The 27346-nt window shown below is 41.2% G+C and overlaps 1 long non-coding RNA gene across 1 annotated transcript in view; it reads right to left on the bottom strand.

The window, feature by feature from the left end:
* LOC138746437 (uncharacterized) overlaps nt 1-26399 on the bottom strand; it is a 32393-nt gene extending 5994 nt beyond the window's left edge. The window contains exons 1-2 of the long non-coding RNA XR_011346956.1: nt 26249-26399; nt 25309-25470 (exon numbers count right to left, since the gene is read on the bottom strand). This is a non-coding gene — a long non-coding RNA (uncharacterized lncRNA). The remainder of the gene's footprint in view (nt 1-25308; nt 25471-26248) is intronic.
* Nucleotides 26400-27346: the final 947 nt, after the last annotated feature.

Genomic DNA, 27346 nt, shown 5'->3' with positions numbered 1-27346 from the left:
ACCAGAATTCAGGCAGGTTAATCCCCCCAACCAGTAACATGGAGAAATTCAAAGGCTCTTTAATTATGACACTGAATCTTTGCTGCAGGCAATTATATTTCAGCCTGAGAGTTACAGCTAGCTGTACTGTGACTGATGCCAAGGGAGATGCATTAATTCCATGATATAGTGATTTGCTGGTAGCATTCAGGAGCCCTGTGGCTTTCAGTTCATTAAGGTCCTGTGGTAATTTTGTGCTGTAGTTCCCAATTAATTTCTTCACTGGCTTGAAATGTGATTGGATGTGTTCATTTACAATGGTTTGTGAGCAATTTGGCCTCATCAAAGGTTTGAAATGATTCAATTCAGTGTGAAGACTTAAGAAACTTGTTTCTCTGGGAATGTAAATGCTTTTGGAACAGTGTGTAATGCGTTACAGCTCTCTGCTCGTATTCCCTTGGTATTAGATTGATATCAACTTAAGGCTCAGTTTTATGAATATTCAAAATTTAGAGGACACTTTCCACTTTGTGAAGATCTTGAAAATTATTTGGTGGAACAATTCAGTGAAGCAGTTTTGTTCACATTATTACAATAACTTGCATTTGTATAGAATCCTTAATATAGCAAAACATTTAAATGTGCTTACGACATTTTTTTAAATGAGATGTAGAGATACAAGAACGAGATCTATCCCAGAATTATATGAGAAGCAAAAAAAATTTATGTCCATTTGGAGGGGCAAGGACTAATCAGAGAAAGCATGGTTTTGTGTACAGGAACCCAGTCTCACTAATTTGACTGAGTTCTTGAGGAGGTAAAGAAGAAGAATAATGAAGGCAAGGTGATGGAGGTTGTTTATATGACTTTCTAATTTAATTTAATGTATACTAATGTAATTGTGTTTTTCATAGACTTTAGCTTCAGCAAGTAAGAATGTTGGTGCTTAACTATATTGAAATTTAAACTAGACAAGTGTGAGCTGCTGCATTTCGGAATAATTAACCAAAATAGGAAATATCCAATTAAGGGAGGGCATTGAGGAATGCAGAGGAACAGAGGGATCTTGGAGTTATGGTACAGAGTTCCTTGAAGGAGGATTCCCATGTAGACAGGGTGGTTAAGAAGGGATATGGTATGCTGGCCTTCGTAAATCATAGCATAGAGTATAGGAGCTGGAAAGTGATGCTGCGATTGTTTAAGGCATTGGTGAGGCCAGGTTTGGAGTATTGTGTTCAGTTCTGGTCTCCAAATTATAGGAAGGATATAGATAAGGTGGAGAGGGTGCAGAGTAGCTTTACAAACATGTTGCCTGACTTACAACATCTAGAGTACAGAGAAAGATTAAGGAGACTGGGGCTTTATTCATTGAAATGTAGACGGTTGACAGGGGATTTGATAGAGGTATTTAAAATTATGAAGGTAATAGATAGAATAGACATGAGTAGACTCTTTCCCCTGAGGACAGGGGAGGTTGGAACAAGAGGGCCTAAGTAAGGGGGCAAAATTTTAGGAGAAACTCAGATAGTGGTGGCAGAACAGAATGATCATCCAGAGGAGATAGTTGCGGCAAGGTCCTTGCTGTCACTCAAGAGAAGGTTGGATGTGTACATGGATATGAGGGGGGTTGGAGGGTTATGGGTGGAGAATGGGAAGGGGAACTAGTGGAGTTGTTCAAGTGAACTGACGCGAAGGGCCGATATGGCATGTTTCCACACTGTAAACTGTTATATGGTTGTATGACAATAAACTCATATTCACTATCATTATATAGTGTTGTGTGGCAGATAGGTCCAGAGGGCTAAGGCACATGGATCCAAGGCTAATCTGATCCAAAACTGGGTTGCTGATCGGAGGCAGAGATTTGTGGTGGTGACATGCTTTTCTAAGTTAAGATCTATGACAGTCATGTGCTGCGGGGATCGACCCTGGGACATTTGTTGTTTGCAATATAAACAGTATGTTAACAACTCTGTGAAAGTAGGAGATATAACACTGGACAATGAAGACTTTGCTTCCTGAACACCTTTGGGTGTATTTTGTGGATTTTCAGCTCCTGGTCACGAAAATCACTTTAAAATATCCCTATCACATACCGATTTTTTTAGATATAACCTACTTCCTCTCATATCTTAAGTCTACTTCAAGCAACATATCATTGAAAATCCATTTACTGCTTTCGCCCTTGGACTTCCCTAAAGATCTTGTTGCAGACAGTGACGAACATGGTAAAAGGTTTTGCCAGGCCACTGTGACCGTGAAAAACTGGAATCCATCAATGCCGGCCGACTATCACTGGACACTGACACGAGAGGCATCAAATGAAAAATAGTGGCAAAACATTTTTAGGTCAGTTGAAGTTACACAACGTGTCCGCATCACAACGCGATTAAACATGATAAATTCAATAAAAGTTAATTTAATGTTTCTCCAACCTCCTATGTGATACATCCGATCTGAAATTTGTGTTCAGCTTGAAGTTTCCTCTCATAATCCCCAATCATTTTTTTCAGGAAGCAAACCTTCTGAAAAACTTTGTTATTAGCGGCTACCGTTGTAACAGTAAATTCCTTCCTTCCTCCTGACGATTCAGACTTTGAAGTAATAGCTTGGAATCATTCAACTACAAATTCTTGATTCATCTCAGTTTCTTCTACGCTTGTTTTTAAAGCTCAGCAGATTTACTAGACTGGACCTTGACCGTTCACTTAATTTTATGTTAAAAAAATACATTCAGGACTGTTGCCAAGGAAAACCTACATGAAAGAACTTAGCAGTTGTAAATCCTTCCATCTGCTGGAGCTATATTTGGAACTCCTTTGACATTTATTCTTAAGACATCCGAATATAATGCAGAAGAGCAATTTTCAGCATTGCTAATATCATGAGAACCTCTGGCAGACACAAGTCAAAACATAGTCTTGTGCATGAGGAAAGCCTGCAGCTAAAAATAAATTACAACAAAATTCAGTCATCTTGTAGCCACTTGTTTATACTGGATGAAAAATTGGAATGTGTTTATCGAACTGGACCTGGCATCTTTTCATTTGCAACGAGCACTTGGAATTCCTTGTAAATTCCTTCTAAGGGAGACAAGAAAATTATATCCGGATCATGCCTTCGCTAATGCTATTCAGCTTTGGCTCCAATTTCAAGCAAACAAATCTTCACGATTCCACAGGTACCAAAGTAAAGGTGTGATCAGTTGGCATTGCATGGTTGAAGGAGAAACAGCATATATGTTCTTCCCATATTTCCACTGAGTCATGTACCTGTATTTGAGCAAGGAGATAATTATATAGGAGTTTGATTAAGAAGCAACATGCTTGAAATGTAGATGTCCCAGAGTGAAACAATAACGATCATTTCCACGCTGTTAAGTGATGCCAGACAAGGAGCTCTCACTAAATTACCGACAGATATTTCAGATCCACTACAATCTCTCTCTCTCCTCAGCAACGTCGATGGCAGGGAGGGAGACTCCAGTGATCCTCTCTGCCACTCTTATGGTCGATGTGGATTGACCTCCGATGCATTTCTCTGCAACATACAGCCAGCCAGGATGCTCTCAATAGAATTCCTGCAGAAGGTTGACAATAATGGCGGCTGGTAACCTTTCCCACTTCATTCTTCTCGGGCTGTTGCACCTTCCTGACAAGTGAGAAGATGTTGAGTGTCCACAATAGGTCACTTGATAAGTGGGCTCCAAGGAACTTGGTGCTCTCTCCCCTACAGAGGTGTTGATGTGGAGTAGAAGATGGTTGTTCTTGACCCTCCTGAAGTCTACAATCAACTCATTCTGTTTGTCCATGTTGACACTCAAGTGGTTACTCTCATATCATTTCACAGGATTTCCACCTCTGAACTGCCAATCAGAAGCCAGTAGATGAAAAATACCACATGCAACCTTCATGAGTACAGGGGCAGGGGTGGAAGATTGGGGGGGGGTGGAATCCATCTCTAGCATCTCTGCCAAAATCCATCTCCAAATCAATCTCACCCAAACGGACGCACTGATCACCACAGGAATGTGCAAACTTAGCATGAAGCAATTGGCCCCCTACACTACGTAGCGACATGTCTGAGACTGCTGAATAGACCAGGAATGCCTGAAGCCTTAAAAGATGGCGCACAGTGTGGCGTCTTTTTCTTCTCAGGCCAAGTCGGTGGAAGGCAATTTCAGTAATGCTCATAAGCTGCTGTCTTAGCTCATTTTATGCAAGAGATCGAGGACCAAATTCTGGCATTCCAACATTCCAAGTGATGGATTCTGTTAGCTCTGCTTGATTTCGTCAGCTGAGGAAGGAAATTCACCCTGTCCTGATTCATCCTTCAGGAATGGTTTATCCCCTTGCCACATTTCTGCCAGGATTTCTCTCTGCTACTCTGTCTGTGAGTATTTGTTTGAAGACTTTCCTGATACGACTTTGACTTTTTCTTGTGTACTGCTCTGTTCATTGCTACATTGTCTCACTTTGCTTTCCAAATCTCCCAGTTCTCTATAAAATATTATCCGAGATTCCTCTGGAAGATCATTTTCAGGAATGAAATACTGACTCAGATCTAGAAGACCAGGAAAAGCCCTGTGACACTGATCTTTACTGCATCTAATGTTGAAGTTAAACAAAACATTGCAGATGATGGAAATCAGAAAATGCTAGAAATGCAGGTCAGATGACATGTGAGAAGGAAAAACTTAATATTTCAGGTAAAAGATGCTCTCTCGGAACTGGGAAGGAGAGAAAAAAGAATTTGAACAAGAAAGCCTGCAGACATTGTGATTGAAGTAAAAGCACAATGCTGGAGAAACCCAACAAGTCAAACTGTGTACTTAGGGAGAGAAAAAAATGTTTGTTCATCTGTACGAAAGGGAGCTGTTTGTCAGAAGCGGTAAAATTAGAGTGACCATAAGCTGTAAACCAGGTTATCTGGTCTGTGTGTGAATGGGAGCAGTTGGAGCATGAAAGATTGCAGCTGTTGCCAAATGCAGAGCAGCAGAACACACTGACCAAGTCACTTCCAGAGGGAACAAAGAAGCTCAGCCAATACCAAAAGTACAGACAGCAATCGAGTTACCCGAAATTGTGAAATTCAAGCTTTAGGCCAGAAGACTGCAACATGCCCAGACCAAGGATGAGGTGTGTTCCTCAAGCTTGTTGTATCAGTGCAGAACATTTAAACATCTGCCTTGGTAATGTACAGAAGCCCTTGAACTGAGTCAGAGACAAACTCATTGGAAGTTTCTTCAAAATTTTAAATTTAAATTTAGACGTAACTGGCCCACGAGCCTGTGTCGCTCAATTACACCCAATTAACCTACAGCCCCATACATTTTCAATGGGTGGGAGGAAACCGGGGCATCCAGTGGAAACCCAAGCGGACACAGAGAGAACATACAAACTCCTTACAGTGTTGAATTTGAATGCAGATCACTGGCGTAACTCAGTTGCTCCAACCCCGTGCTGCCCAAGAAGTTTCTTCCCACTGAATGTGCTCCCGTCGACTGGAGGCCACAAGAGGCCTGTCCTTGCTTGCTTTCAGGATTCCGACCAACCTTCGACCAAAATTATTGCCTATAAAGAAAGTCCACGCAAGGAATTTCCTACTTACTTTTGATTTTAGTCAAGATAAGGGCAAGTTTAAGCTGAAGTTACATGTGCAGTACTTGCTAATGGCAATTTTCACAGAGCCCATTTTCTTTTCATCGTATAGGTTATTGCATATAAAAATTTGCTTCATTGCATTCACAGTTTGATCCCTGATCTGTGCCAAAGAAGCTGGTTTAGACTCACGTAAAACCAGGATGTTGCAATGGGTTTCATTTACCCAGGTTATAACATTACTAGTGAGCATTCCCGACTGGGAATATGCATGTGTCTGTCTTTCACGGGAAAACAACATAGGGTTACTTTGCAAAATCTTAACTTTAGGAACATTTCCTTGAGTCACTTCCTAAGACAACAGTACCCATGTGAACATGGAAAACATATCCTCAGAACATCTTTATTTGATCTTTCATGGAATAATAATAAAAAAACAAATTGCTAGAAGTGTCGTTTTTAAAAACCCTCCTAACCAAAAGATTTAGCTCAAAAGAATGCAGAAGTGACTACAAAAGACAAGCATTTTCATAATGGTTGTCACAGAAATGGTTTAACTCTTGTTTCCTCCCTGGGCTACAGATGCCAGATTGCAGAGTAAACATATTCTTCTGTGGATCTACGTAAGGTATGCACAGCATTTTTGCAAGCATTCCTCAAACATAATGATTCATTGATATGAAGTGAAGAAGGGCTACAAGATCAAGACATGACATGTTTTAGAAAGTGTTGTATTAATTAGACTTCCAAACCTATGGGTAAATAAGAATAATTTGCACTCAGTTGCCTAAAGGAATTATAAATGCGCTTTAAATAATCAAGAATATAAACACCAAAGACAAACGAGGAGTGTATGAATTTCTCAGTTCCTCCTTCAAGATATATTTAGTTGAATTATTATTATTTTAATTCCCTTTTACAAAAATTAATGCTTTATGCTGGGCTTTGTCTCAGCAAGGAATGGACGGTGTTCAGTCAACGTCTGTTAGCAGAGAGGCCACTGGCACCAGAATTAGGTTCCCATTCTTTCCTCACTTGACACCTCCAAAATTGGTGACAGCTTGGTGACCAGGAACCCTGAGAACCAAAACAGCCTGTAAGTTCTCTCCTGGTGCCCAGACTGACTAAAATTGTACAAGGACTGTATTTGTTCCTTCCTCCCTTTCCCTCTTGGATTGGAGAGATCTATTAGGGAATCTTGGACTTTTAGTCCACCAAGTCCCTGCTGACCTTTACAATCCTACATTAATCCTATTTTTAAAAATTCTAAAAGAATATTTCCCTCATCCTGGGAGGATTGGAGGGGCATGGACCAGGTGCTGGTCAATGGGACTAGGAGGGTGGGGATTTGTTCTGGCATGGACTAGTAGGGCCAAAGTGGCCCGTTCTGTGCTGTATATGGTTATATGGTTATATCCTCCTCTAGATTCAAAAACCAGCAGTCTACGTACATTTTTTTTTTGGAATCCAGTCATTAAACCTTGGTAATCCTCTGCCCCAAATCTTTACTCACACAATACTATATTCTGAACAGTTATTGTTTAGGTCGGTGGTCACACTTTTTCTTCCCTGCAAACTCATGCAGCAGCAGTAAAAAATTTAGAGGCAGGAGAGAGGAAAAAAAAGTTCCCTGCTGATAGGCTCTGTCATTGACTCTCCAAAGCTGTAGAGTGAGGAACAATAGGCTTTATTACACTTTAGACTTGTAGCTGGCCTGATTCCAAGGGCTTGACTGGGGACAGGAGGTCAACCTTTATTCCAGGATCACGAGGGGAGGAGTTACCAGGGAGCAAGTCACCAGTGGGGGAACGGGCCAGCTACCCATTGACAAATGCATATCTATCTCACCATGCCTGTGTCTGAGAATTGCTTAACTCCAAAGTGGAAGCAGACAAAGCATTAGCTCTACACTCCTCCCACAGAAGTAGCTTGGCCTACTGAGTTCTTCCAGTATTTTCTGTTTTGGTTTTAGATTTTCTGCTTTTTTTTCCCTCCATCTCAGAGCTTGTTAACTTGAGGGAAAAGAGTGAGTGAGAAATATATTCAATAGTGTTATCCCAGGGTCAAAAAGCATGAATAAACATGCTGTGTGTCTTGTTGGAAGGAAGAGTCATGGAGTGTATCTTCTTTCTAACAATGTAATAATGAATGCAACATTCAATCTGTGACAGAGCATGAGTAGTCAACATGTTAACCAATGAACAGTCAACGTGTTAACCAATGAACAGTCAACGTGTTAACCAATGAACAGTCAACGTGTTAACCAATGAACAGTCAACGTGTTAACCAATGAACAGTCAACGTGTTAACCAATGAACAGTCAACGTGTTAACCAATGAACAGTCAACGTGTTAACCAATGAACAGTCAACGTGTTAACCAATGAACAGTCAACATGCCACAGTGCCATAGCAAATAGAGCCTCCACCTCATAGCCCTGGGGACCCAATCTTGGCCTCTCCTTTTTTGTGCAGATTTTGCATGTTCTTTCTGTGACAGCACAGTTTCCTCTGGATACCCCAGTTTCTTCCTACATCCCAGGGATGTGTGGCCGGATAGATTAATTCACAGCCCACTCCAAATTGCCCCTTGGGTAGGTCAGTTGGTGGTGTTGTTGATGGGAATGTGGGGGTATAAGATGGGAGCCAGTAGGATTAGGGTACATATAGGTGCTCGCTTGTTGACGTCGACTCAGAGGGCAAATGGGCCTTTTACCATGCAGTAGCTTATTGACGCTCCATGGCTCTTAACTACCTCTTTTGATACATATGATAACACTGGACAATGAAGATTTTGCTTCCTGAACATTTTTGAATGTATTTGGGCTTGTGATCACCTTAAAATTTTCCTATCATGTACCGTTTTTTAGATATAATCTAGTTTTGTGATTTCTTGCCATATTTTAAGTCTACTAGTATATTCCCCACAAAGCAAGCTGTTTTGGTCAGTCCAAGAATGTCTGGACGTGCACTCAGTGCAGGTACTATGCAAATGTTGTCTTAAGCCTGGGCTTGCTTGGAAGGCATTTAAAGATGTTGTTGAGAATTTTCTTGGCAACTACAGAGCACCAAACTACGTTCAGCTGATTGGCAACATGCTTCAAGCCTACAAAACCACGAAATGCAACACGTCATTGAAAATTCATTTTCTGGATTCACACTTGGACGTCTTCCTTGCTGATCTTGGTGCAGTCAGTGACAAACATGATGTAAGGTTTGACCAGGACATTGGGACCATGGAAAAGAGGTATCAGGGCTTCTGGAATCCATCAATGCTGGCCAACTATTGTTGGACACTGACATGAGAGGCATCAGATGCTGAGAACAAATGAAAATCAGCGGTAAAACATTTTTAGGTCAATCGAACTAACACAACGTGTCAACGTCATTATGCGATTAAACAGGATGAATTCAATAAAAGTTAATTTAATGTTTCTCCATGTGATGCAGAAAATCTGAAATTATCTTTGTGTTCAGCTTGAAATTGTCTATCATAACCCCCAAGTTTTTTTTTCGGAAAGCAACCCTCCAGTGTAATGCTTAATGCATTTGCGAAGACATTACCCATTTCAACTACTGTCTCGCAGTTCTGACGCGGTCTGAACTCGATCAACCTGTGAGCATAGGCGTGAAATCATTCAGCACAAAAGGAGACTATATAAGCATCAGTGAGACTCCACTGGGCTTCTCTAAGAGCAATCAAGTCAGCCCCATTACCCAGCTCCCTGTGGCATTGCAATTTCTTTTTTCTTTGCATATTCTTTATTGTAGCATTTTCAAAGATAATATTTGCAAGAAAGCAATTTAGAATTTTCTCCCATTATTCTTTTAAATTGTCAAAATCTGCCTTTCTCTATATTTCTCTTTTTCAATTCAATCCAACACACTCATATTTACGAAACGACATTTATTTATTTGTATACTGTGTATGAAGATTTGTCCTCCATACAGAATGTATCATTCGTCTGTATATGTGTGTTATGCCTGGTTGTGTGTTTACATGCTTTGCACTGAGGACCAAAAAAAAACGCTGTTTCATCAGGATGTACTTGTGCGATCAACCCGATGACTTGAATTCTAGTTTTTAGTATTTCTCACTTCTCTCCACTCCATCACCGTGGTTCACACATGCTGCTGTTTTAGGTGCAAGGACTAGAATACCCTCCCAAATTTCAGCTCCTGTTTCTTTCTGCAGAATTCTTTGAGCAAAATTTGGTAGGCTGTCCTAACATGCCCATGAAATGGTGTTACATTATCTTCAATAAAATTAATGTGCAGGGTACTGGGATGTTTCACTGCATTCATGATGCTATACAAATACAAAGCCATCCTAGTTCTGATTGCATGACTCCTGCCTATTCCTGGCCATGGTTCTAAAGTTGTGGAGCTCTCCTCTTCTAAAATTAATCTTTGCACTCAGAAGCTGCAAAAAATTTGTTCAGTATCAACTATTCATTATTTTGCAAAGACCCTCCGCCTCCTGCTCGTGTCCTTTGAAATTCCACACGATGATTGTTTCCAATCATGCTTCATTAAAGTACAGTGGTATATTTCCATTGTCTATTCTCAATTTAGAAACATCCAAGGATACTTTCATTTATTTAAAAGTTCAACATGTTCAGTAAATATTCAATGTTAATTAAGTATGCCAAGAAAAGAGTGAACTTTGTTGAATATTAGCTGAATGAAGTGATGTTTCATGAGCAGGATTGTTTAACCTGATGTATTTGAAGCATAAATTTAATAAACACAAGGTTTTACAGCTGGTGCTATATGGCATAATTCCTCTGGCTGGTACGACACCATAATTTGGAATCTTCCACCAGACTTTGAAAATGAAGTACTTACTGTCCAGCTAAGCAGAGATCTGAAGGGCTGAAGGGACTCCTCCTATGCCACTTTCATTCAAACTTATTAAATCAACTAGCACAAGGATAGACCATTGCTACTTTATATCTTCCTCCCAACGAAATTGCTGGGAAATGACTGTAACAGGACTGTGCTAACTGCTACACTAACTGTAGCAGGATGCTAAAAGTTGTCTTCAAGGCAAGCATGATAAGCTGGTCCAGAAGGTTGGATTGCGTGGAATCTAGGGTGAGCTAGCCAACTGGGGACAAAATTGGCTTGGTAGTAGGATGGTGGAAGAGGGTTGTTTGTGACATGGTGTGCTCTGGGGATCAGCGCTGGATTATCATTAATGATGAGGATATGGGTGACACAATTGTAAGTGCACCGATGATACTAAATTTGGTGGCATCTAATGGGATCTTGATCAAAGGAATGGCAGATAGAGTTTAATTTATATAAACCCTTCAGCCCTGCATCAACATTCAATTTGATCATGGCTAATCTTCCCCAGGCCTCATCTCCCCTTCAGTGCCCATTCCCTATAGCCCTTAATTCTTTGATCTTTAAAAAAAACTATCTTCTTCCTTTTTAAATACTCCTAATTATAACTATAACTGGAATAGAGAATGCAAGAGATTCTCCAACCTCTGTGAACCATTACCAGAAACAATGAAGACTTCTAAAAATCTGACCATAAGATCTCTGCTAAAGAACCATTACAGCACAGAAACAGGTCCCTTTAGCCCTTCTGGTCTGTGCCAAACCATTTTTCTGCCTCGTCCCACTTACCTGTACCCAGTCCATAGCCCTCCATACCTTTCCCATCCATGTATCTGTTCAAATTCTTCTTAAATGTTAAAACTGAGCCTGCATTCGCCACTTCAGCTGACAGCTCGTTCCACACGCCCACCACTCTCTATGTGAAAAAGTTCACCTTATTTGCCCCTAAACTTTTCCCCTTTCACCCTTTTGTAAAAAAAATTTTATTTTTCATTTTTTATAAATATACATTGTAAAATCTTCAATATCACAATATATTAATTCCCCTTTCACCCTTCACCCATGTCCTCTGGTTTGTATCTCACCTACCGTTTAGTGGAAAAAGCCTAGCTATATTTATTTTGTCAATCCCCTCATAATTTTAAATACTTCTATCAAATCTCTCCTCATTTTTCTACGCTCCAGGAAATAAGGTCCTAACCTATTTGACCTTTCCCTGTAGCTCAGTTCCTGAAGTTTATTCTTTGTATCATCTAGATTATGGTTTTTAGACTACAATGTCAGGAATATCGCGGAAAAATTAACCTAATTACTGGTCATTTACACTGGGCGCCTTTTTAGGCTGCAAGTACCTGAGTGCAACAGTCTCCCGGTGGTTGGGCGTGCAGTCGAGTGGATGACTGACGACTAATTTTTCCGGTACAATTTACACTGCAGGCTTCCTCAAATAAGTTGTTGGGGTCCTGCAGGATAAATCGCGGGGCAGGAATTGACTCAAGATTCTTGCACATTCCTATTTAGACTGCCCATGTAGCGGGAAAATTCCTTGACTGTGCAGTCCAAAAACCATAACTGTTTATTCTTTATATCATCTCTTTAAATAATTTTCAGGTAATTGAGATAATCCAAAGGAATAATTATTGTAATTTTTTGACCCAAACTTCAAATATAATGGTATTTTTCAACTATATTTTGCTTAAAATAAAACAGGGTGTAGGGAGGATATAGTAACACATTGAGTATTTTAGAGTGAAACACAAAAGTCTGCAGATGCTGTGATTGTGATAAAAACACACAGTTAATGCTGGAGGATCTCAGCCCGTTTCGCAACGTCCATAGGAGGTAAAGATATATTACCGACTTATCGGGTCTGAGCCCTTCTTCAAGATATAAACAAAAATCAGGAAGGCATCTGAATAAGGACTAAAGAATGGCAGGGGAGGAATAGCCAAAATTAATTGCATATGATGAGGAAAGGAGAGAATTGATTTTGGCTCTTTGAAAGGAGACAGGGGGAAGAGAGAGAGAGAGCTGGGGAAATGGCAACAGAGTGGGGGGGGGGGAGGGTTAGGTTTAATGGAAACCAAACAACTTAATGTTAATGTTATTCAGTTGGAGGGTGCCCAGATGGAAGATGAGATGGTGTTCCTTCAATTTACAGGTGGTCTCAGTCTGTCAGTGCATGAGACCATGGACAGACATATGAGCAAGGGAATGAGATGGGGAATTGAAATGTTCAGTGCCTAAACATAGAGCAAAAATTATTGAGTCCATCTTTCAACTTGGACAGTGGTTTCCACTGAAAACAGAATTCTAAGTTAGTTGAGCTGAAAAACTAGTAGAGCAATATAAAATATGAGCTTTCCCAATAATCTCAATGGCTAGGTATTGTGTTTAGAATAGGTTCAATGGGTTCAAAGAAATCAAGGCTGGACACGTGCTATCAACCAACAGTGGTTTTATTTTTGCACAAGAGAACTCACAGAAGGGCATACACTCACAGGCTAATATTCAGCAATAATACACATCGGGTGCAAATAAATTGCTGCTAAACATTCTCAACTCCCGATGGCAAACACAAAATCCACCACCTTTTTCTATCTCTCGCAGGCACAGCACACTAATTTTGAACCAATCGTGCTTCAGTCTCACACGTGGGCAGATCTAACCTTGATTGCCAGCTGAGGTGACTTCCAACTCGGTTCCAGCTGGAGAGGTCACATGGCCACTGTTCCCTCTAAACTGTGTGTGTGAGCGCTCGCAACCAGCGCACAAAGGAAATCAATGTACGGACAAGTTATCTAAAACAATATAGTAATTAATAATTATACTTCTATTAAAAATAATCTCTTAGCTGTTTCTGTTAACTAATTATTTGATTAAACAAATAATCGTACTTGTACTGTATTAAAACATGCCAATACAGTTTTAATAGCCATAAGAGATAAGCTGTTCCAAAATGATCTTGAAACAATTTCAAGTTTACATTTGCACAGGCAAAATTCAGTGGGCACATACTTCTGTCACAGGAAAACAAATGGCTCAACATAAGATTTTTGTGCACTAAATTGGAGGGAACATTACACATGACTCTCCACAATCCACACACCAGGTCCAAAGAACCTAAGTAGGCAGCAAGTCTGGCTATTGCTCCCAAATACTTGCCCCACAGATGTTTTTGCAGCAGGCCGGTTCAGGGGCAATAGAGAGTTAGAGTAGTCTAAACAGGAGAATTTTCCTGTTCTGTTCAGCAAGTCGTCTGAATTGTTTCAAGATCTGATGAATGAAAAGATCACATTTCCATTGATTTTAGGCATATTGTAAGACTGACATGCCGTTTCACCCTGTGTTAAAGTAGTTGAGGATAATAATATCAGACTTGCAGAAAGCTTAACTCTTATCGCATCAATTTCTGCTGGGTAACAGACATTAAAGTTGTCAGTACAGACTTGGCATGCCTAGAGACTGGGCTAGATTTTTTTTAAAATTCCAGTTGTGCAAGATGTTAATAACTAAATTATAAGATTTGTGTTGATACAATTTCATTGGAAATAGGAGTCAAAGGGGCATACATCCACAAGCACAGGCTGATAGCATGAGAAAGACCCCAGTAAATTCTTGCTAAGAGATAAATTACAACATTCCACTACAATGAAGACTTGGAAGTGCAGAAATTAGATCTTGAATTAAGATACATTTACATTCCTTAATTTCTGGCTCTGTGGAATAAATGGTGTTGGCATTTTGAAGAGAAAATTAACACTTTGCCTGAGAATTACAGCAGGAATATTGTCCGACTGCCAAGAAAAAAACAACAAATTTGTCTGCCCATGGGATGCATCCAAGTGTCAAAAGGTCATACGAGTCTACTTTCTAGCAACTCCTCATTAAAAATCATTGCTCGAGTTGGAAGATGAATGCCACAATGAAGACCCTACACTGATAATACTCTAGAAAGATGCATCAGGGAGGGAGGATATGATAATGTCTGAACAACTTGAATGTGAAGTTTACATTCTTGCCAACCCATATTTCACCGTGTGCTTACAAATCCTTGGCACCATAGGACCATAGTTTAGTTTAGTTTATTTATATAGCACATTTAAAACAACTCACATTGACCAACGTGCTGTACAGATCATAAATTACATCTTAACTTAAACAGCTATTTAATGTGCAGTATAAAACAGGTACCTGAGGTTCAGAATTGTATATAAAAGATGGTAACAGTCAACAATCACTTCAAAATGCTGACGACTAAGAATACAACTTCAACCCAGGTTTAAAAGAGTTCAAGGATGGGGGGAGGAATGTTGTTCCACAGTTTTGGTGGTGTTATAGCAAAGCTGCGATCTCCCCTGAGTTTGCGATTTGAGCACGGAACAGCCGAGTGCCCTAAATTGGCCGATCTGAAGGGGTCTTGAAGTGGAGTAGGGATTGGGGATGTTGGAGGGGGCTAGTCCATTAACGGCTTTGTCAACCAACTGGAGAACTTTAAAATCTATCCTGAGCCATAATGGCAGCCAGTGACGGGAGGGCAGAATAGGGGTGATATGGTCCCTTATCTTGGCTCCTGTTAGGGGCCTTGCTGCAGCATTCTGCACCAGTTGCAGACGGGATAATGACAACTGATTAATTCCCATATATAGAGAGTTAGAGTAGTCTAAACAGGAGAAAATTAGGATGTGGATAACTTTCTCAAGGTTTTTCAGTGACAGGAATGATTTGATTTTGGCAATAGTGTGGAGATGGAAAAAGCTAGCTTTTACTCCTGCATTGACTTGAAGGTGGAATCGAATATCACACCAAGGGATTTCATGTGTGGTTTGATGAGGGTGGATAAGTTATCAAGTGTATTGGAGATACTTTTGGTGGAGTTGTGGGGGGGGGGGTGGGGGGTAGAAATAGGATGATCAGATTTGCCTTCATTTAGTTGCATAAAGTTTTGAGCCATCCAGCACTTAATGTTCTCCAGACAGTCGTTTGAGGCTGGTTATCTTTGCTTGGTCATTGGGCTTCAGGGGAAAATAGAGCTTGAGCATCATCAGCGTAGCAGGGAAAGGAGATGCTGTGTTTGTTGATGATATGGCCAAGGGGAAGCATGTATAAGGTGAAGAGAATGGGGCCCAGAATAGATCCTTGTGGGACCCCACAGGAAAGGGTAGCAGAGGAGGACGAAAATTTTCCCATGTTGACTGAAAAAGTCCTATCGCTAAGTTGAGATTTAAACCAGTTCAGGGCCGTGCCATCGACACTGACCCTCTGCCGGAGGCGATCTATTAAAATACTGCGATCCACAGTATCAAACGCTGCGCTAAGGTCCAGGAGGAGCTCCCCGAGTCAGTGACGAGGAGCAGGTCATTGTATACTCTTAGTAAGGCTGACTGTGCTATGCTGGGCCTTAGTCCTTGAATGGGATCTTTCAGATATGTTGTCTTGATGTAAGTAGGGCAACAATTGGTGAAGAACAACTTTTTCGAGGTCCTTTGTCAGGAATAGAAGTTTAGAAACAGGTGTGTAATTTTTGGGTGGGTTATCACAGCACTGAAAACAGGCCCTCCAGCCCTTCCAGCCTATACCAAACTATTATTCTACCGAGTCCCACTGACCTGCACCCAGTCCATAGCCCTCCATACCCCTCCCATTTCTCTTAAATTCTCTACCTCAACTGGCAGCTCGTTCCTTTACTCTCTGTGTGAAGAAGTTCCTCCAAAACTTTTTTTTTCCTTTCATCCTTAATCTCTGTCCTCTGGTTTGTATCTCACCGAACCTCCGTGGAAAAGGCCTACTTGCATTTACTCTATTTACTCAGTTAAATATTATAAATGTTTAATATTATCTTCTCTATTGGCAGCCTTGTATGAAACCCAAAACTGTTTGGTCATTAATTGATGCAAATGAAATGCGAACATTTTATTTGGAGATTTTTACTCCTTTGTTCATTAATTCTAGCTAGTTGTCTATATTTTTTCCTTAAGTGTAGCAATAATCTATGAAATACCACAGTTATTTTAAAGATTGCATCGCAAAAATTCACTTACGTGTCTACAAAATAATTAAAATTTTATTGAGCTAAATTAAACTCACAATGCACTGTGGGAGCTGGATTCTGCATCGTAAACTTCACATGTAAAACACTCAACATGAATAACAAAACATTCAAGAGTTTTTCTGATTATATCTTTCAATTGTGTCAATCAAGTACTGCTAAATGGGAACAACACCAAGTGTAAAGCATTTAGAAAGTGCTACCAATTCAGTCTTGCTCAGGGTTACTCAAATAATGCTGCATTATGTTATTAACCAAGGAGTTTTACTGAATCCATTTAAGGTCATTCACCACAAGAAGAACATAACCTGGGCTGAACCAGGCGGCCAACTCAAAAAAAGCAGAATTTTGTACAAGTGCCAGACAACGTGGCCCTCATCTGGATAATCACCATTGGCCTGAAACTTATTGATCTTTCAGAACATGGAGATGTTGGGCCGGGAGTGCCAACTGGCACCATTCCATGCTGCAGGACTATGCGCTGAGGGGCGCACTGAGGCTTGGCACAGCCAATGCAAAGGTGCTATGGGGAAGGACAACAGTCTGGAGTTCTCCTACAACCAAGCATTGAGGGGCTGAGACTGAGGGGAAGTTCCTTAAACAACAGAAGGGGGAGTAACGACAGGGTGCCAGGTATGGTGCTAAATCGAGGTCAAATGTAACAATGTATGTTGATGGGAATGTATGGATACGACAGCAAATATGTGAAAAGATTGAAAGGTTTTCTTTTTTGTAAATAATGTCTTCTGCATAAAGTTAATGTTTGGAGAAAAAAAAGTTTGAAAAAGAGATAGCTTCTGATTTGATGGATGGACCATTAATTTTATTTACCAAACTTGGTAAATAAAAGGGGTTTCCAAAAAAATACTTAATTGCATAAACAGGGTGGCATGGTTTAGCATAGCAGTTTGTAACAATGCTGTTAGAGCATCAGCAACCAGGGTTTGAATCTGATGCCGTCTGTGAGAAGTTTGGATGTTTTCCCTGTGTCTGCATAGGTTTCCTTGAGGTGCTCCAGTTTCCTTCCACCATTCAACAACGAACTGGGATTGTCGGTCAATTGGCTGGCATGGGCAGGTGGGCCAAAAGGGCCTGTATTAAAAATTGATGGTTGAAATTTTAGTTTTAGGGTATTTTCTAAATCTCGTTCCTTACTTTCTAAATTTTACCATTCAGCATAAGCTGCTCCTCTATCTAATTAGTGCATTGGTACCAGATGCCTTGAAATTGCGCTCAGCAACATTGGCAAAACAAATGTTAATGTGCAAGTTCGAAATGTCGCTCTTTCTTTGACCAAGATTTCTACCTGTTTAAAATAAATTGAGAATATAGAGATTTCAAATAAAAACAAACAAAAAACAAAATCTTAAGGGGATAGTTAAGCAGTTTTTCAAAGGAAAATCAATCTTGAATGGTTCTGTCTGAATAGAAGCCACCTAATTATTTTGTCCTTTGATAGTTTAGAAATTAGGTTGAATCCAATGATCACTGACACACAGAAACTTACCCATAGTGCCTTACATCATCTCATAACTCACGAGGTCGCGTTCTGCACTCTTGCAGTCATGATCGGAAAAGGTCATGGCCTTTTTCTAAGCTCATGGTCATTATGCAATATGACTAGGATTAACATTTTTTTTCTGAGCATTGACCATTAACAGGATGTTTAATGAAATTCAAGCTTCAGGTTGTTGGCAGCCAGGTCATTAATGAGACGATGGAAAACTTAAAACACAGGAGGCCATTAAGCCCATGTTGGTCTACAACGAGCATCCCGACCAAATTCCTCCTTCCAGCATGTTCTGTGTCCCGGCAAGCCATAATGTTCAGCTGCACATGCAAGAATTATGATGAGGGGTTTCTGAGCAGAGTGGATTTGTGAAAAGAAAGTCATATTTGACGAATCTACATTCACCCAGTGTAACGTGACGGACTGCACCCCGAGACTTTTAATAGCTTACAATCAATAGCTGGTAGGTACAATAGTCCTCAAGTGAATCGAGGGCAGGAAAACCAGGGTTTATACTGGCGTAGGAGAGGGTGGAGCCAAGGGAGGAGCCACATGGTCAGTGAATTCCTGTTCCTGCACCCAGAATGTCAACATTATAAATCCAAATCGCAGTTGGTTTTGCACTGGCCCATCAGTGGTGTGAAGCTGAATTAAAATTGCTCCTTGAATCCTTTTGTGTTGAACTAATTTCCTGGACTTGATGGACACTATAAATTGTTCTGGTTGTCGTCTCTTTATTTTCACCTATCAATGTGTAGCATTTTATAACAAAAAGTAAATCTTTTGGCCTTAAACTATCTGGCAAACAGTTCAAGTTATTATCTTCTGCTAGAGTAAAATTTCAACATCATTTTCCTCTGGCAGAGTGGCAAATCTATGCTCCGTCATTGGGAACCAATGTGATTTTGCGACTTTGTTTTTGTGAGCTAACATTGCTTAACAAGAAGAAAAATTATTATGCCTTTTTCAAAACAAAGAGGCAATGTGTCAGCATGCAGGAGGGAGATTGAAAACTTGCACCAACAACGACCTCGTACTCAATGTCACCAAAACCAAAGAGTGGATTGTTGACCAGGAAGGGAAAACCAGAGGTGTATGATCCAGTGATCATTCGGGGAATCAGAGGTGGAGATGGTGAGCTCTTCACTTCTTATTTAAGTTCTTGGGAGTCACTATATGGAACCCAACATACAAATGGCATCGGGAAGAAAGCACGTCAGTACATCTATTTCCTCAGGAGTTTGGTATGACATCAGAAACCCTAGCAAATATCTACAGATGTGTGGTGGAAAGTGTGCTGACCTAACCAGCTGCATTACAGTCTGGTATGGGGGACACCAGTACCCCTGAGCATAAAGCCCTGAAAAAAGATAGTGGACACAGCCCAGGACATCACAGGTAAAACCCTCCGCACCATCAAGAACATCTACAGGGGAACAGTGCCATCGGAGAGCAGCAGCGATCATCAAGGATCCACACCACCCAGCATCTGCTCTGTCCTTGCTGGTATAATCAGGAAAGAGGTATGGGTGCCACAAGATTTGCACGACCAGGTTCTGAAACAGCTGCTGCCCCTCGACCATCAGACTCCTCAACAGCAAACTCAACCAGGAATTTATTTAAGGATTATTACACTTTATTGATTTTTTTTCTCTCTCTGTATTGCACAGTTTGTTTACATTTCTTTATTTGTTTACATGTGTACGTTGAGTCAGTTTTTTTCTTGCACTACCAGTAAGTGGTAATTCTGCCTCGCCTGCAGGTAAAAGAATCTCAGGGTTGTATGTGATGTCATATATCGACTCTGACAATAAATCTGAAATCTAAATCTGAATCTGAACATTTGGGTTCGGGAAACAACTGTTGCAAAAAAGACAGTGAACAACCTACCCAAAAGCATCCAGTGATGTAGAATCTAGACACTGAAGAATTTTCCATTGTTTAACCTAGAACCTCTATAATTAATGAAAATGCAGGTGGTGAGTCATTGCAGCTGGAAGGACTCTCATTCACTCCTTCCTAAGTTCCAAGTTCACACCTTATACTATATATGCATGGTGAATCTTTGGATTCCTCAAGCCAAGAGGGCCACAGAATTCACTGAAGACCCTGCAATTACAAAGGCTCATCAGCATCTATACTTCATAAGAAGTTTGAGTAGATTTGCAATGTCACCAAAGACTTTCGAAAATTCCTACAGGGTACCGTGGAGGGCATTCTGTCTGGTTACATCACCATCTGGAATATAGGTGCCAATGCACAGGACAGGAAAAAAAATTCCAGAGAGTAGTTAACTCGGCCTGTGACAGCATGGGCACTAGTATTCACTCCATGGAGGACATCTGCAAGCAGCGGGGTCTTAACAAAGCAGCCTCTTTCCTTAAGGACCCCACCACCCAGGCCATGCCCACGCCGCTGCCATCAGGAAAGAGGTACAGGAACCAGAGATGAGGACCCAGCAGCACAAAGGCAGCTTCTTCCATTCTGCCATCAAACTTCCAAATGGACAATGGATCCCAGGCACTACCTCACTTTCTCGTATTTTCTTGCACTATTTATTTTTGAAATGCAATTTATAGCAATATTTGCACTGTCTGGTTGCCACAAAACAACAATTTTCGTGACACATTCATGGCAATAAATTCTGATTCAGATTCAGATTTAAACAGAGAGTGATAGTTTTCTAGACTTAAAGGAGTCAAGGGATATGGGGAAAGAGCAGGATAATGGAGACAAAGATCAGGCTCATCCTTAATGAACGGCAGGGCTAAGTTGAAGGGTTGGATAGCTCTTACTTATGTTCTATGCGCACCTAATTGTTGCCTGGAGGCTGAAATGTCTCTGCGAGCTATCTGTGAAAGTGGTGGGTGGTTACATCAGAATAGCTTTTACTGTCCTTACATGACATACTTTAGTGACAACCATGGAGCAGCATTTCTTAAGCTAGTGTCGTGTTTTGCCCTTGGACCAGATTGTTTATTCTCATATCATGGACAGTCCTGATAAATACAGTTAGCTCTCACTCTCAAGGAAAAGTGTCAATGAATCTCCGAACATATTGAGCTTCATTATTGCACAATTTGAAGTTCATCCCTGTCTTCTATTTCAGGAGGAACTATTTGGGTTACTGCTATCCAGGGGCATTGGCTGGTGATCCATGGATGTGAGTTCAAATCTAGCCATAGAACATAAATTTAAATTGTTAAATGAAAATATTGAACAAGAAGTTAGTGATGATGTCATAAAACTACCAGATTATTGTTTAAAGGAACAAGAAAGAAATTTCCTATCGTCAACCAGACTGGCCTGGCATCTACGTGATCCCATACCTATCAACATGGTTGACACTCAATTACTCTTTGAAATAACCAAACATACTACTTCAGGGGGGCAATTAGGCCCTATATGCTGGTCGAACCAGCAGCCTCCATTTCCTGTGAATGAACTTGAAAAAAAAATCCAGATAAAACCTCATGGCCTTCCCTCTGATGAACTGGTTGCAAGGATATTAAAATGACTTGTGCTTCTAACAGAACCAGTCCTTGGTGTTTCACTTACTCAGTTGCCCAATTCAGCATGGTGCCAGCTGGCCAAGTGGCTGCTAACACTCCCAGGGAAGCTGGACTGTTGAAGATGATACCAAAATAGGTAGTAGGGCAGGTAGTGCTGAGGATACCGAAAGGCTACAGAGAAACTTGGATGGATTAGGAGAATGGGCAAATAAGTGGCAGATGAAATACAACATTGGAAAGTGTACAGTCATGCACTTCGGTAGAAGAAATAGACAGGCAGACGATTATTTAGATGGGGAGAAAATTCAAAGCTCCAAGGTGCCAGGGGACTTGGGAGTCCTTGTGCAGGATACCCTGCAGTTTAACCTCCAGGTTGGGTTGGTGGTGAAGAAGCCGAATGCAATGTTGGCATTCATTTCTAGAGGAAAAGCACATGAGATCATGGATGTCATATTGAGACTGTATAAAACACTGGTGAGCTCTCACTTAGAGGACTATGTACTCTTTTGGGCACTTTATTTGAGAAAGGATATGGCGGCATTGGAGAGGGTTCAGAGAAGATTTACTAGAATGATACCAGAAATAAAAGGGTTAGCATTGGAGGAACGATTGTCGGCTCTTGGACTGAAATAAAAACACATCGAAATCCTGGAGGAACTCAGCTGGTCTTTTCAGGAGACAAAGATATATTGCTGATGTTTTGGGCCTGAGCCCTTTAAGGAATAAGTGGAAGATGCCAGGAGTAGGAAATCTCAGAAAGTATCAGAATTCAGAAAGTGCTGGCTGGGAGAAGCAATCCAGACCAACAAAAGGTATTAATCGGATATAATAAGAGACGAGGTAAGAATTTATCATGTTTGTGCGAAAGGAGATGGAAAGGAGAGACAGAGTTAGTACTCGTTGGAGTATGGAAGGATAAGGGGGAACCTCATAGATGCACTTCGAATGCTGAAAGACCTGGACAGAGTAGATGTGGCAAGGAAGGGTAGGGGAGACTAGGACAAAAGAGCACAACCTCAGGATTAAAAAGGTGTCAACGTAAAACAGAGATGCAGAAACATTTGTTTACTTAGAGGGTCGTGAGTCTATGGAACATTTCCATGGCAGCTGTGGAAACATTGGATGTATTAAAGGCAAAGATTGGCAGGTATTTGATTAGTCAGGGCATCAAGGGTTTCGGTGAGAAAGCCAGGGACTGGGGCTGTGGGAGGATTATTAGAGTGGTGGAGCAGACTCGAAGGGCCAATGGGACTAATTCTGCTCCTATATCTTTAGATCTAACCCCTTCATTAAGATGGTATCTCTCTCCATTTTGCCTATTTTCATGAGGATTGGGCGTTTGTCAAGAAAGTCTGCAAAGCGGTCCTTATTAATATTAATCCCAAGCAACTGCATAACAATGGACTTTATAACTGTTTCCATAGGCAGATTTCAGATTTATTGTCAGAGTGTGTACATGACATCACATACAACCCTGAGATTCTTTTTTTCTGAGGGCCCAGCAAAATTACCACTAACTGGTAGTGCAAAACAAAAACTGTACACAGTGTATATATGTTAACAAATAAAAGAACTGTAAACAGATAATGAATGTAAACAAACTGACTGTGCAATACAGAGAAAATATTTTAAAAATCAATAAAGTGCACAAGTAAGAGTCCTTAAATGAGTCCCTGATTGAGTTTGTGGTTCAGGAGTCTGATGGTGGAGGGAGAGCAACTGTTCCTGAACCTGGTGGTGCGAGTCTTGTGGCGCCTATACCTCTTCCCTGATGGCAGCAGCGAGAACAGAGCGTGTGCTGAATGGTGTGGATCCTTGATGATGACTGCTGCTCTCCAACAGCAGCGCCCCCTTGATACATTTTAGGGAAAACTATTCAATTACTGGCCTAATAAATGCAGATAAAGACTTGTCCTGATTGTATTTCCTATGCATATCATGAATAAAGATTATTTTAAGGAGAAAGAATGGCTGACCTTGGCTAGGGCAAAGTTGTGATCTGCAAGAGGTTGCAAAGTTCTCTTGAGAGCTGAACTAACCTGAGCAATAAAGAGATTCTAATCAAACTGACATAGTAACCCGAGTAACCATGACAATGAGAGCTGTTTAACCTGACCAAAGAGGGTGGCATACCTCTCCTATTTTTGTGAAGTCTGTTGAAGCTGTAGCACCTTGGAAACAAGGAATCTTTGTGAGAAAGGTGACGCTGGAGAGCCGTGCCTCCAGACCCGAGATCTTTGCACAGGAGGTTCTCCCTGACAATACATACTGTGATGAAACTCTGCAGAAGGTTGCTTGAGGACGCGGAAAAGCAGGTTAAAGGACATATGGGTCACTGCCAAGTGCAGAGGCTCCCTTCCTATTTCCACAAGAGCAAGGATGGACCCTGGTTTTCCATGTGTTCAATCACATGCACCTTTCTTTGATACTCTGTGTTCATCAGAAGCTGGGTTAGCCAGACCAGGAAAGATATAGACATCAAGAGTACACATGGTACCTGGACAAGAAAGATGAAGCCAAGCTGAAGGAGATAGGATGGCATCCTCATCCACCCATCAACATGTACCTCCACGTACTCAATGTGGTTTACTAAGGTTAATCCAGGCCGTGTCATATCCAAGGAAAACACGGTCTTGGTTTCCAGAATAGCGATCGCGTGCTGAGTGGAGAACTAATGTGTTGCCTTTACTGTGGAGTGATTGTGACAGTAGGTGAATTACAGTGGGACCAGATTTTTCCTTGGATAAAAGTTAATTCTGGCCATGACCAATCTCTCAAAACATTTCATAATAAGTAGATGTGAGAACTACTGAACGATAGTCCTTGAGGCAGCTCACCGTTCTTCTTAGTATGATTGATGCTCTTTTGTATCAGGTGGGAACCTCTAACTGCAGCAATGAGAGATTGAAAATGTCCATGAACACTCCAGCTCGTTGCTAGGCATTACCCTGCCAAGTAGACCGTCAGGGTCTGATGGTTTGCGAGGGTTCACCCTCTTGAAAGATGTTCTGATGTTGGCCTCAGAAATAGATAGCACAGGGTCACCAGTTTCTGCAAGGATTCTCGATGATACAGTTGAATTCTCCTTTTCAAAGTGAATAGGTGTTCAGCTCAATGGGTAGAGAAGCTTCACAACCATTTATGATATTCGGCTTCGCCTTCTGGGATGTAATGACCTGCAATCCCTGTCATGGCTGGTGAGTATTTGACTCTGTTTTCAGCTTCACTCAGAATTGACTCTTTGCTTCTGAGATGGACTTCTGCAGGTCGACCTTGGACTTCATGTAGAGATCTGGATCACTGGTGTTAACCTCACCCTCAGTAGGTCGTGAACCTTTTGATTCATCCATTGATTTTGGTCTGGCTACTGTAAGGTAAAACATCATGAGATGGGAATGTGTAGGGAGTTACCCTGTACAGGGCAGTAACAAGAAGGGGAGGTGTCCTTGTACTCCTGTTAGGTAAAACATCATGAGATGGGAATGTACAGGGCTGTAACAAGATGTAAATGCATCCTTGTACTTACAAGATAAGAGAGACATTGATGGATTGAGAGGCAGGAAGCTAGCAGGGAAAGGATAGCAACAGTTTTAGTCATTGGACAAGTAATGATATGATGATGTTCTAAGCATGTATCCAAGGGTATAAAAAATCACCATTTTGCTGATAACGGCAGAATGCATTCTCCGACTAACTTTGTTAGTCGCAAGTGTTACAATCCGGTAATAAAGAACAAAGAACCCTGATTTCGACTCAGCCTGGTGTTTGTCTCACTCATTCATGAACAAAGCAGACCTAACACTACTCACAGTATGTGCACACTCAGGTCTTGATGAAGTCGGTGACAGCTGTGGTCTATTCATTCAAGTTAGAAGATGGGCCCTTGAATATGGTGCAGTCCACTGATTCAAAGCTCTCCTGCAGGCACTCCTCCAGCTCCTTCAACCATACTTTCACCATCAGTCCACTTTCTGGAAATGAGGCATGATGTCATTATCAAGAAGACATTCAGCTTTACATTCAAGCACAGGAAACCTAGTCTGTAATCCACCCCATGCCCAAAATGGTCATACAAGTTTCTAGGCCATGACACAACCTCAAGAGGACAGTTAACACCATTACGCTAGTCACAGCCTCTTCTCGCTACTACCTTCAGGGAAAAGAAGCCTGAAGTCCAACAACTCTGGGTTTATGAACAGTTTTGTTCCAACAGCTATCTGGCTCTTGCACCTTTCCATACTATGGTAACTTGAATCATAAACTACTCCAGGGCCTCCAAAAAGGTCTGTCTGCATGACTGAAATTTAACTTTTTTTGTGCATTAATTGAAACTGAATATTTCTTCACGTATCCTTTCAAATTTCTGCCTTGGCATATTTTGGACAAAACATGTTTACTATTGTAGTTAGTTATTTATCTGCATTGTACTGCAGAAAGATTTCGGTGCATCTGTACATTGTATTTATGTATATGACAATAAACACTCATCACCGTTATCTCACCCCACTTCATTTCTGGGCCTGATATGAGCTTCAGAACATGCAAACAGTACAGCAGAGGAACAGACCCTTTGGTCCACGATATTTTTAGACATTTAGACATACAGCTCCGCAACCGGCCATTTTGGCCCCCGAGTCCATGCCGCCCAATTTACACCCCATTAGCTTACATGTTTCGAATGGTGGGAGGAAACCAGAGCCCCCGGGGAAAACCCACACAGACATGGGGAGAGTTTACAAAACTCCTTACATACAGGATTCGAACCCCAGTCCCGATTGCCGGCGCTGTAAAGCCATTACACTAACCGCTACACCAGCGGTGCCACCCCATGCTGAACTCTTGGGCAGGATACAAATCTATGTCACCAGAGACCTCACCAACTGAAATCTCCAGCAGGCTTTAGCTGATTCAAGATGGCCCATCGTTACCTGCAGAATATTACAGTGGCATTGTTATGTTATTTCTTGAATCACTGAACAAAAAAATGCAAAAAATCAGCAGAATTTTCTTATGCTAATAAAAGAAATACAGATTCAAAATTATCGATGCAAATTTAGTGAAGCAGGCAAGCCATAGCAAGCATTGCCCTCTATTGGAAGTTAGTTGTTTTGCAATGTGAATGACCCAGTCTCATGAGAGTGCAGGATTAAAGTGTGGGATACCAGCTTCTAAAAGTCAGTTCCCCAGGTAATTAATCACCGTGCAACAAAATCTGAATTTAAATAGATCTGTTAAATTAATTAGTTCCTGTGATTCACCACCACATGCTTTCATTATTATTTTTGTTCAGGTTTGTTCCAGCAGATATTGTAAGTATTTTTTTTAGTCAGGTTTGTAACATGTGCCAACTGTTACGGGAGACGAAGCGTTCCAGAAACTGTTATCCATGGATGAACATTCTAGACTTCTGTTCACCACAATACTTTTATTGTTGCTGATTTGCTCAACTTCTCCCTTATCTCCATCTCTGTTACTCATGACCCCAATGAAACCTGTGGAGTCCTTCCCACTCCCATTCAGTGGTGGATTAACTACCACCTGGGCCCCTAGGCTAAGCTTCAGTAAGGATCCCCAGGGTCAACAACAAGGGCATTTGCGGGCCAAGCCCACCCAACCAGTGGCGTATCTACGGAAAATAGCGCCTAGGGCCAGCACTGAAATTGCACCCCTGTCCAAGTATCTGACGCCCATCTTTTAGATAACTTTACCAACTAGTCGAGCTCTCAATGCTGCAGGGATCTCCAAATTCACCAATTCCCTCCTCAGCCCAGCCACCGACCCCCTCTTTCCCCACCCACCCCCTCCTTGTCCATGCCGACCCCTTTTCCCAGGCTGTACCTGCAGATG

Source organism: Narcine bancroftii, chromosome 12 (assembly GCF_036971445.1).
Source record: "Narcine bancroftii isolate sNarBan1 chromosome 12, sNarBan1.hap1, whole genome shotgun sequence".
In the NCBI taxonomy this organism is placed as follows: domain Eukaryota; kingdom Metazoa; phylum Chordata; class Chondrichthyes; order Torpediniformes; family Narcinidae; genus Narcine; species Narcine bancroftii.
Note: the sequence above shows the minus strand (reverse complement) of the source record. Positions and strands in the feature narration are given on the sequence as shown.